Source organism: Narcine bancroftii, chromosome 7, assembly GCF_036971445.1.
Source record: "Narcine bancroftii isolate sNarBan1 chromosome 7, sNarBan1.hap1, whole genome shotgun sequence".
Lineage (NCBI taxonomy): Eukaryota > Metazoa > Chordata > Chondrichthyes > Torpediniformes > Narcinidae > Narcine > Narcine bancroftii.
This window is the reverse complement of record NC_091475.1, coordinates 164,895,799-164,908,180: the sequence shown is the minus strand read 5'-3', so window position 1 is coordinate 164,908,180 and position 12,382 is coordinate 164,895,799. Positions and strand designations below refer to the sequence as shown.

General features: G+C 41.4%; 1 long non-coding RNA gene across 2 annotated transcripts in view; it reads left to right on the top strand.

The window, feature by feature from the left end:
- LOC138740091 (uncharacterized) overlaps positions 1-12,382 on the top strand; it is a 106,140-nt gene that overhangs the window by 45,038 nt on the left and 48,720 nt on the right. The window contains exons 3-4 of one of the 2 annotated variants that reach the window (XR_011342665.1): positions 2,863-2,978; positions 6,043-6,407. This is a non-coding gene — a long non-coding RNA (uncharacterized lncRNA). Of the gene's footprint in view, positions 1-2,862; positions 2,979-6,042; positions 6,408-12,382 lie in introns of those variants that run through there. The other variant, XR_011342664.1, reaches the window with a different exon arrangement.

Genomic DNA, 12,382 nt, shown 5'->3' with positions numbered 1-12,382 from the left:
CCTTTCGGCGTGTTTAAGTTTATTCGAATGCCATTCAATTTGCAGAATGCAGCTAAGACGTTCCAGTGGTTATAGACCACTTTCTGGCCTCGATTTTGTATATATCGACAATATTCTTATTGTGAGCATGGATGAAGAACATAAGCACCATCTTATATCAATGTTCCAGAGACTCGATGAATTTGGCATTGTGCAATCCGAGTAAATGGGTTTTTGCTGCTGCTGAACATATTTTTGAGACAGGTACTGTATCTTGCCGACTGAAATGAAAGTAAAAGAAACTTGAGATTTTCCTACGCCCGTTATGTTTGGCCAGCTATGACGTTTTTAAGGATAATGATTTTCTACTATTGAATGCAGAACCATCTCGCTTACCCTTTACCGAACACCTTAAGGGATCCGATAAGTCCATTTCTAAATAGCCATTAACTTTGAGAGTCGATGCTGTGCGTGTTTTCAATAATGTGAAGTCTGCGCTTGCCATGATGCTTGTGCACCAAAAGTCTTGCTCACTCTTACCACAGTTGTCTCCATCAGTGCCGTGGGAGGGGAGTTAGGGCAGAGTCCATGGGCAATTGGAACCTCTGGCATTCTTTTCAGCCAAGCTGTCACCAGATCAGGCGAAATATAACCCGTTTGTGCGAGAACTCCTAACCATCTATTTTGCAGTGAAACATTTCTGCTTTTTGTTGGAAAGTCACTCTTTTGCCATTTATATTGACCATCAGCATCTTGTAAATACAATCATGCACCTCTACTTGCCACAGGAAATTTGGCACTTGGACTACTTCTTACAATTTTCCTCTGACATAAGGCACATCCGAGGGAAAGTGAGTGCCATGGCTGATGCCCTGTCCAGGTGCAACATAGAGGCCTTACAGACGACATCTACCATAGATTGCATTGCCATGACTCGTGCACAGCACACTGATCCCGATCTCATCTGGTAACACTGGATCAGCACAGGTCTCCACCTACAAGATGTGCGCCTGTATGAAAAAGGTGAAACAGTGGCTTGTGACTTTTCCACAGGGAGTCCTAGGCCTTTTGTGCTGGCGGCAATGTGGCAAGAGATTTTCGAGGCTCTTCATAACCTGTCTCATGCTGGTAGAAGACCATCAATCAAAATGATTACGAAAGGTTTTACCTGGCTTCATGTTAAGCTGGATGTTGAATTATGGGCAAGAACCTACTTGCTGTGTCAATGATTTAAAGTCTCCAGACACACTAAATTCAGGCTTGGAGATTTTCCATCACTGCACCTGAACTTGGTAGGCCTGCTTCCACCATCCAGAGGATACATTTATCAGCTTATGTGAGAAGCGGGCTACCAGGCCATTCCTGACACCGACATCTCCGTGGAAACAATCGCTCAGGCTGATGTGGATCACTGGGTTCCATCTTTCGGTGTTGTGGGTACCATTACGACTGATCAAGGTTCTCAGTTTGAGTCAACGTTGTTCCAAGCCCTCTCTGATCTTTTGGCCACCACCTGAATTCTGACTACAGCTTGCCATCTGCAGGCCAACAGTCTCGTTGAGTGTTTCCACTGCCAACTGAAAGCAGCATTGACAGTAGGTGGCGATACATCTCTGTTAAGTGAGTGTTTCCCCATAGTTCTCTTTGGCATGCATACTGCTGTCCAAGCAGACCCTGGATGTTCAGTGGTAGAAATGGTAAATGGCACCACACTGACACTGCCCGGTGAGTTTGTGAATCCAGATCTGGTGACATTGCTCTGTGATCCAGTGAGTTATGTCAACCATCATTGGGAAAGCATGCAGTTCCTCAGACCAACATCGACACGATATGCATCACCTACAATGCCAATATGATTTACAACACTGTTCGCATGTGTTCCTTCGACATGACACTGTTTGCAGACCACTTCCATTTATGATGGACCTTATAAGGTCATACAACACCACCCAAAGACTTTTGTGATTCACAGAAATGGGAAAACTGACATGGTCTTCATTGATAGATTGAAGCCAGTGTATATTGACGGTTCACGTTCTGAATCAATGCCAGAATTGGAAGAACAGTGATACCCCTGCTAATCAGAGCATACACCGCCCACCATGCAGTACTGGATGAGGTTGGGCAGACTGTCAGCGCTGCAGACCATGTGAGGGGTGGCTGTCAGTGAGGGGTGGCTGTCAGTGAGGGGTGGCTGTCAGTGAGGGGTGGCTGTCAGTGAGGGGTGGCTGTCAGTGAGGGGTGGCTGTCAGTGAGGGGTGGCTGTCAGTGAGGGGTGGCTCTCATGGTTGTGTACTTACCTGTGTTGAGAGCAGTGCTGATCACTGCTGATGGCACATCTGGAGCGATGTGCGAGAGTAGTAACACTCATTCGCAAGTCGGAATGGGAGGAGTTGCGTACACTTTGATAGATCCGGATGCGGGAGGAGGAGATTGAGAGCATTGAGATTACTCATGAAAAGTTCAGGGCGGTTTGGCTGGGTGGTGTTTGGTGGGATGAAGAATTCATTGTTGTGGCTGAGAAAAATAAAGAGGGTCGGCTCCATTTTGTACTGAAGAACGAGTGAGTGTATTCTTTTGATTTTGTGCATGCCAGGTAAATTATAGTTGCCACAATCGACTCGTTTATAAGAGACACCTTCCAGCTTTTGAAATGGCATTAGGGAGAAATATCTTTACACTGAAAAATAGTGCCTATTCTCATCTAGGCTTTCTCCTGTCTGGCATGTGTGCACCACTCTTGGTGTTGCATAATTTTATGGAGCTTGCTGTAAACTATCAACAATAAACATGTTCACAAAGATTCTTTGTTTGCAGTTAAAACACATTTTCAAGGTTCCACTGGCTTGGTGATTGTGTTGATTGTAGCTCTCCTTTTCCCAGATGCTTGGAATCCTCACTCCAGTCTTCAGCAATATTTTCAGAAATTATCCTGCTCGTGGAATGCTTTGGGATGAATGAATTATGACAACTGCCTTGGTGTCTTCCACATACCTTGGGTAAGATCTTCCTGCAGTTACACACGTGCTCAATTTTTACAAAAGTGAATATTTCATAATGAATGAATTTTACATAAATGAAAACAAAGTGCCCGCAGTACCTAGCAGGTTAGGTACAATCTGAGAAGAGAGAAACAGGGCAAATCCAGTTAGCTCAATCAGAAATGTTATATTTACTACAGCCTTTCGCCAGGGAATGGACTGGATGTGCCTTGATAGTGACAGTCCAATGGATAATCCTGACCACCTTTGGTAAGACGACCTGAGCTTCACACCAAACTGACTCCATCAATAACAAATTAGTGTACACAAGAAAAATATTATTCTCCCCACTATTATCAATGACCAATACACCCTACCAACACCAAGTCACCCCAACACTAGGTTCCTGAACCACCTCCCTTGCAAGATGCCCCCCCCCCCACCTTTGCAAGTTCAGCTAGGACCTTGCAGACAGTGTGGTTGAATCATGCAGCTCGGAGGCAAGTCCTTTGGACTATCAATTCCCTATTGATAACTGTTCATTAATTCATAACCAATTTCATATCATCCTCCTCACAGAAAGGGAATGGGAATGAAGTGCCTGAAGGAGTGGAGCCTGAGGTGGGGGGGGAGGGGAGGGGAGGGGGGGGTGTTGTGAATGCGAGTAAGAAAGGCCTTTATTGCTGAGTATGTTTATGAGCATTCAGTTGAGAGATGTTCATTTTGAAAGGAAAGATAAATGTTTATTATTTAAACAGGGAGAGGGATAGGTAGTTCTTTGCACATAGAACTCAGATGCATCAAGTGATCAGAAAAATTCATGAAAGACTGGCTTTTATTTTAAAAGACTTGGGGTATAAATATAGGAAAATCTTATTAAAACGACATAAGATACAAGGGAAGCAAAATGTGGAGTACAACAAACAATTTTGATAATTTTATCAGAGGAATGGTGTTGGAGGTAATTAATTAGAGGGCATAGTTAGAATAAGTGGGAATCCATTTATGACTGAGATGAGGGAGAATTTATTTTCTGAAAAGGTTGCGGGTCTTACTCTTGAAAGCAGAGGATGTTGAATCTGGTAAAAAAGTGAGATAACTAGGTTAATTAATAAGGAAATTGAGGATTATGGGAATAAGTGGGAAAGTGGCCACAATTTTAAAGAACGGTAGAACAGGCTTGAGCAGTTAAGTAACCAATTCCTGTTCCCATTCTTTATAGTGTTATAGCAGTATATATGTTGCAACATTCAGTGTCAGATTCAATGTCAATTCCTCTGCTCAGTCATGAATTTCAGGAATCAGAAACCTGCGCACCCAGAATTAAATTCAAAGTTAAACCAAATCTTCACGAGCAATTAGTATTCCTAAATTGGCAGTCCACCTCTCTTAAAGGAATTTCCCTATCCTTGTCTGATGTGCTCACATTAAATCTAACCTTGGTCGATTTCTGTCAAGTTTCTTATGCACTTGCTTTGAATATGTAAACCCTTTCCTATTTTAAAACACACCTCCCTCAGAGATTAAAATGCACTCCTTTCTGCATTCCACAACCCTGAAGAAGCCAAGCCAGGAAATTTAAAGCAGAAAGCATAGATTTAGAATGAAATCATATCAAAAAATTCACTTATTCATGAATGTATCCAAACCTAACTTTTTTTTGGCATCTTTACTGGAGTTATTGGTGGGTGGGAGGGAGCAGGTTCCCCATTTATGGCATTACTTGATTTCAGTGCTGAGTTTATTTTGAAGTGTTTCTGCCACAGACAACCAACAAACCTCTTCCTGCAGTCTTAGGAGTTCCACCTTTGACCTTGCGTTGTTACTGAGCAAATTGCTCTATAACCACGAGCACTGTAGCCTGTAAAAAAAATTAGCAGACAATATGGAAACTGGAAAAATACTAGAGAAGTGGGATTGGATGAGGTGACCTATCCTTTCACATATCCAATTCTGCCCATAAGCATTTGCCAATTAGTATCCATGCCAATGCCGTTGGTATAGTAATGCATAATCAAATTAGACAAGTATTTCATTGCTAAAATTATAGGTGTTTGTTCTTTGAAGAAAGCTGTGATGTTCAAACCTTGGCAACAAACAGTGTGACATCAGAACTGTGCCCATTTAAAAATCTAAACATTACAAAATGTTTGGAAAGTTAAAGTAAATGTTCACTGCAGCATACAGATGGCCTTCCTAGTCTTGTAATTGTTAAGCGACTTGATATACCACAAAAATGCAATTCCATTTCCCCTAGAAAATGAATTTCCAGACTCAGATTCACTTCTGTTTGACAGTTGGATAATAGCGACTGAAAGAATTTGCAGCAATTACTTAGAAATCTAGTGTTCAGTGAAAAGACATTTGGCCACCTTCAAGACTCAATTTAAGATCCAGCATGCACTGAGGACTACAAGAGATTGGCTTTTAGCCAATATCACAACCAAAGCAAATTTTAAATCTAATTCACACCAGGAGAGATGAAAAAGCAACATTAAGGATAAGAATATTATTAAGTATATGGAAATTGTATTAAGCACTGAAGACTTTGATTATCCCAATTACTCAAGGGAGACCAATTCAGTGAAGTAATTGAGTTTGCTAACCGGAAGTCAATAATTAAATACTGTAGTTAAATTGTTTGATTGACACAAAAGTGATTCTCAGAATGCCCCTCTCGGATAATTGGAAACTTGATAATTGGAATTGTACTCTACTGAATATCTGTTACACCCTTGAGCTAAGATTTCAGTTGATTTGTCTTAAATGTGGTACGTGAGATTAAATCTAGAGTTTCAGTCTGCAGTGAAAAATTCTTGGCACACTGCAATATATCTTATTTTATGAATATTTGAGCTAAATGCCATGCAACATTAGGATACAAGTGGATTTGTATCTGACACAATCCACCATCATTTTAAAACATAGTTTATTCTAGTTGAATGAATTTGATGGAATTCTGAAAACTTTCTTTTTTGTTAATCTATTATAAACAGCTAACATAATCTGGATTTAAAATGAGATGTAAAAATATTTTCTTCTTCTTCACTGAAAAATGCTTTTCTTCTCTACTGGAATTCAGATTATGTCCAAAGCAATGGAGGAAAGTGTTGTGTCCGCTGATGACTTGGTATTTCTTGGACACAACTAAAAATTTCTGGAAACACTCATCTGATTCGACAGCACCTGTGAACAGAGAAGCAGAGTTATTGTTTCAAGTTAGAGACCTTCCGTCAGAATTGTTTCCCTTGGTCCTTGTTCAAAATTCTCTGAAGAGCAGTCTCTTGGGATTAAGGATGATTTTCACTCCTGTATTATAGGTTCTGAGATGATTAATAAGGTCAGTCTAGGAGTCACAGGCTCTTACACAGATGGAGTGGAAGGTGCCTGATGTGAATGGTAGGGAGGTAATTTAACAGGTGTTTCTGTGTTCTTCTGATGCATGGTCTCAAGGTTCTCACAATTCTGAATGCTCTTTCTCCACTTTGGGCAGTCATGGGCCAGCGGTTGGTGGAATGTTGTATTTCTTTCCAATGTGTCTTTGAACACAGTTTTCAATATTTTCCTCTGTGGACCTTATAATCTCTTCCTGTTACAAAGTAACACTTTCAGGATCTGATGCTGAGTATGCAAATGCTGTGACCTGTCCAATCAACTAAACATAGTTGAGTGTGGACTTAAATGTTGGCCATGTTAACATGGGAAAGAACAGTTATCTTGGGTCATTTATCCTTATGGGGAATTTTTAGTACTTTGCAGAGACAGCATATTCATGCTGTTATTCCATTGCCTGTACGTGCGTGCTGTTGGTAGTTGTAATGGATCTGTGTTAATATTTAGGTAAATATTAAGCTATATTTCTTATAAATATGTCTTGGGTTAGTTGTGGGTTGGTTATAGGGTTACACACACAGGTCACATTACATTTACAGACAACCATTGTACTCAGAGAAGAGAGTGCATTCATGGAGTTGACACATCTAGAAAGCAGAGCTATAATGGAACAAGTGTGTTCTTAATTGAAACTCAAGTACCAGGTGTGGTTCTTAAAAGCAATTAAGCCTCTTCAACGGAGATGAGGTCAGACAAGAAGATTTGCTGAAATGAAACTAAAACTGTTAAGGATTCCAGTAAATTGTCATGTGGTTTCCAAGAATTGGGATTGACCTCATTGATGATGTAATGTCACGTGATTTGAAGAAATATCAAATTCAGATAGTTTTGGATCAGTTTACAGAAGTCAAGACCCTGTGTCACACACACACACACACACTCACACACACACACACACACACACACACACACACACACACACACACACACACACACACACACACACACACACAGGAGTTGGAGCCTTGTGGAACACAAGGTTAAATTAAAATAACCAAAATAGAAGCTGTTATGTGCATCCCCGATCCAAACACTGGAACCTCCGGGACTACATTCTGGTGCGAGGAAGAGACAAACGAGATGTGCTCTACACCAGGGTCATGCCTAGCCCGGAATGCCACACTGATCACCGGCTTGTTCGCTGCAAGCTCAACCTTCACTTCAAACCAAAGTTCAAGAACAGTGGAGTCCCCAGAAAGAGGTTCAATGTTGGAAACTTGCAGTCAGACGTAGTGAGAGGAAACTTCCAGGCAAACCTCCAAGCAAAGCTCGAGGATGCAAACTGCCTCATGGACACGTCTCCTGAAACCCTCTGGGATCAGCTGAAAATGGCCATACTGCAATCCACTGAAGAGGTACTGGGCTTCTCCTCCAGGAAAAACAAGGACTGGTTTGACGAAAACAACCAGGAAATCCAGGAGCTGCTAGCAAAGAAGTGATCTGCCCACCAGGTTCACCTTGCAAAGCCTTCCTGGCCAGAGAAAAAATGAGCCTTCCGTCTCGCATGCAGCCACCTTCAGCGCAAACTCTGGGAGATCCAAAATGAGTGGTGGACTAGCCTTGCCAAACGAACCCAGCTTATCGCCGACATTGGCGACTTCAGGGGTTTTTATGAGACACTAAAGGCTGTGTACGGCCCCTCACCCCAAGTCCAAAGCCCTCTGCGCAGCTCAGCTGGCGAAGTCATCCTCAGTGAAAAGATCTCCATCCTCAATCGATGGTCAGAACACTTCCAATCTCTTTTCAGTGCCAACTGCTCAGTCCAAGAATCCGCCCTGCTCCAGCTCCCTCAACAACCCTTGAGTCTAGAGCTGGATGAGGTCCTTACCCGGGAAGAGACATATAAGGCAATTGAACAACTGAAAAGTGGCAAAGCAGCAGGTATGGATGGAATCCCCCCCAGAGGTCTGGAAGGCTGGCGGCAAAGCTCTGCATACCAAACTGCATGAGTTTTTCATGCTCTGCTGGGACCAAGGAAAGCTGCCTCAGGACCTTTGTGATGCCATCATCATCACCCTATACAAAAACAAAGGTGAGAAATCAGACTGCTCAAACTACAGGGGAATCACGGTGCTCTCCAATGCAGGCAAAATCTTCGCTAGGATTCTCCTTAATAGACTAATACCTAGTGTCGCCGAAAATGTCCTCCCAGAATCACAGTGTGGCTTTCGCGCAAACAGAAGAACTACTGACATGGTCTTTGCCCTCAGACAGCTCCAAGAAAAGTGCAGAGAACAAAAGAAAGGACTCTACATCACCTTTGTTGACCTCACCAAAGCCTTTGACACCATGAGCAGGAAAGGGCTTTGGCAAATACTAGAGTGCCTCGGATCCAATTAACATCGAAGTACTCGAGCTGGCAGAGTCCGCAAGCATCGAATCCATGCTGCTGAAGACCCAACTGCGCTGGGTGGGTCACGTCTCCAGAATGGAGGACCATCGCCTTCCCAAGATCGTGTTCTATGATGAGCTCTCCACTGGCCACCGTGACAGAGGTGCACCAAAGAAGAGGTACAAGGACTGCCTAAAGAAATCTCTTGGTGCCTGCCACATTGACCACTGCCAGTGGGCTAATATCGCCTCAAACCGTGCATCTTGGTGCCTCACAATCGGCGGGCAGCAACCTCCTTTGAAGAAGACTGCAGAGCCCACCTCACTGACAAAAGACAAAGGAGGAAAAACCCAACACCCAACCCACCAATTTTCCCTTGCAACTGCTGGAACCGTGCCTGCCTGTCCCGCATCGGACTTGTCAGTCACCAACAAGCCTGCAGCAGACGTGGACATACCCCTCCATAAATCTTCGTCCGCGAAGCCAAGACAAAGAGAAGAAAAGAAGAGAAGAGAATAAAAGAGGAACACAGAATAAGTAGATTTCAAAAGAGAAGCCTACATTTGACTGTCTCAAGAGGACAGTTTCATTGTTTGGAAAATATATTCCAAAATCTTCATTGAAGAGAAGAAGATTTGACCTCTTGGAAAGACAGGACTTGTAAAATTCTATTCACAGGAGATACAACATAATTGACTTTTAAATAAGTAAGTTCCACTTCTCATTTGTTTCCAGAAGATGGCCACTCCTGTTTGCAAAATCTCTCTGAAGGACAACTTATTGAAAGAATTGTGATTTTAAAGAGGCCTGAAGATATGATGTTTAAAAGCACTTGATAATTATTCCTGAACTGAAAATTTGAGACCTTAAAGAAAGTCTGAAATTATGCTCAAGTTTTAAAAACTGTCTTTTCAGAGTTTTGGGACTTTAACGCACACACATATTTACATTTGAGCACAGTGGGGTTAAATTTAGAGTTTAAGTTAGAGATAAGTAAGAAATGTCTTGTTATTATAGTTTAATAAAAAACTATTATTTTGAATTTACCATTGTCTGGTGAATTTTCCATTGCTATTCCTGTGTTAACAATGCTAACACAGCAATTATTGTATGGATAGGATAGATGTATGAACGTTTTTTGAGCTGGCCGGGGAAACTAAAACCAGAGGACACAGTCTCAAGATTCGGTGGAGTAGATTTAGGACAGAGATGAGGAAAAATAGTTTTTCCCAGAGAGTAGTGAATGTTTGGAATTCTCTAACCAGGGAAGTGGTTGAGGCTGCTTCATTAAACATTTTAAAATTCGGTTAGATAAATTTCTACATGATAGAGGAATTTGGGGATATGGAGAGAAGGCAGGTAGGTGGAGTTAGGTCATAAATTAGATCAGCCATGATCATATTGAATGGCAGAGCAGGCTCAATGGGCCATTTTTGGCCTACTCCTGTTCCTACTTCCTATGTTCCTAACAAAGTCTCTCTAGTCCCAAACAAAATTAAGAGGGTTGTTAGTTTGTGTCAAAATTGTGGGCTTGTCTGTGATGAAGCAAAAAATGTGAGCTTAATGAGATCTTATTTAGTTGAGTAATGTTCAATTTGTTTGGTTAAAAATTTTTTTGAAAGCGAATTAAAAGGCTTGTGTGTGTGTGTGTGTGTGTGTGTGTGTGTGTGTGTGTGTGTGTGTGTGTGTGTGTGTGTGTGTGTGTGTGTGTGTGTGTGTGTGTGTGTGTGTGTGAAAACAAAAGAACCGCAATGTGTGGCAAGCACAAATTTGTGTAGATTTGAAAGTGGATACTTGGTCAAAGGGTGCAAAAATTGCAGATGATTATGTTTCAAACCCCAAAACTAAGTGAAACTTTCCAAATGGATATTAAAAAGTTTTTGGATCACTAAACTTTTCAGATAAGAAAAGGGCGAGAAAGGAGGAGTTGCTTATTGCTAAAGAGTTGACATGGAGTTAAAAATGTCAATGAAGAAAACTGACATTCAAAGAATTATGCCTGACTATTATGTAAAAGAGTTCATTTTTGAAAAGGTGTTGGAATGACTTCCTGAGAGTAAATCTCTTGAGCAGCAGTTACAGCTGAGATAGAAAAACATAGTATCATGAGAGAGAAAGAAAAACTTGAAAGAGAGGAAGCAGAATGGCAAAGGAGATTCGAGATGAATGAAGCAGAAAAATAGCAGAGCTTTGAAAGAGAAAAAGGAGAGAGGAGATACAAAGGGAATTGGAGAGAGAAGTGGAGATTTGGGAAAATTCTGTTAAAGTTCTTGCTGATTATTATACTTTAAATCCAGTTCTTAAAGTCAAGTGAAACATTTAAAAAGGGAACAAATTCTGCTATATTTGCAGTTAAATTTGTGCCCAAAAAACCTTTTCAAGAAGGTAAAATAAAATACCCAAATAAGTTTGAAACTAGATGGGGTATTGTTGCCAGCAAATTAAATGATGTGAAACTTGTTTTAAAAAGTTGTGTCTCAAAGCTTTGCCAGTGAAGAAAGTGTTGAGCAATTTAACTTAAAAGAACCAAAAACCTGTGAAATACAGCAGCCACAAGAACAAGCCAAGTGCCAGATTCAAGCAGGCTGTGATGACTCATTGGTCACTCTGAATGTTTCTTTGTTGGATAAGAAATCTGATTTTAAAATTGTAAGTGATGACTTGTTGTGGTCTCAAGAGCCGTTTATACAGAAGCCAGAAAAGAAGAAACTTTTTGGTACATTTTGCAATTATTGTAAGAAACCAGGTCATGTGGTAGCTAATTGTTTTTCCTTGAAGAGAAAAGAAGGAACCAGTAGCTCTAGAAGCTTGTATTAAAAGAGATGGAAGTAAAAAGGGAATTGTTGGTAGAATTAGGAAGGAATTCAGATCTTTTGTGTCAGGAGATAAGGGAGTCCCTGCAGTAAAGTATCCAATTAAGTTTGAGGATGAAAAGGAAATTGTTGCCAGCAAGTGTGTTGGACAAGCTGATTTAACGTTTAAATACTTTGCCAGTGGAAAAAATACTGGACAAATTGATTTAAAAGAAAGCTTTTCAGATCCAAAAACAAACAGGCTGTCAGATTCAAAAGCAAGAACCAGGCTGTTATGAATCACCAGCCAATTTAAATGTTTCTTTGTTAGGTCAGAACTAAGATTCTAAACTTGAAAATAACCATATAACAGTTTATGGCACGGAAACAGGCCATTTCGGCTCTTCAAGTCCATGACGGTTCACTCAAACAACTCCACTAGATCCCCCCACCTATTCTCGACCTGTAGAGCGCGACGAAAGAATCAAAGGCTTGTTGATCCAAACCAAGGCTTTTATTAACTAGAAGAATGGAGCGTATCACATGCAGGTCGACCAGTCCAGAATGATCTGGTCTGGCTAGGAGGAACCCTTTAAGACCTGCCAGTAGGTATGGCTATGCTCTCAGCCAATCACAATCATCCTACACTAAAATCTAGACATATACACATTGGTGATAGAATCTGTACTATCATATTCACCCCTTTTTTGAGAAATGACCCGGGGTGGATGGAGGGCTGTAAAAAAAAAAGAAAAAAAAAGAAAGAAAGGGCCCAGTGGAGGTTAGGGACTGTACTGGTCAGGGGGCCTGACCATCCGGCGTGTCCGTCACGGTGCCGGGATTGGAGTCACTGGAGTCGTGTCTCCGGCAGGCTCATCGGGTGCAGCCACTGCTTCACTCAATTC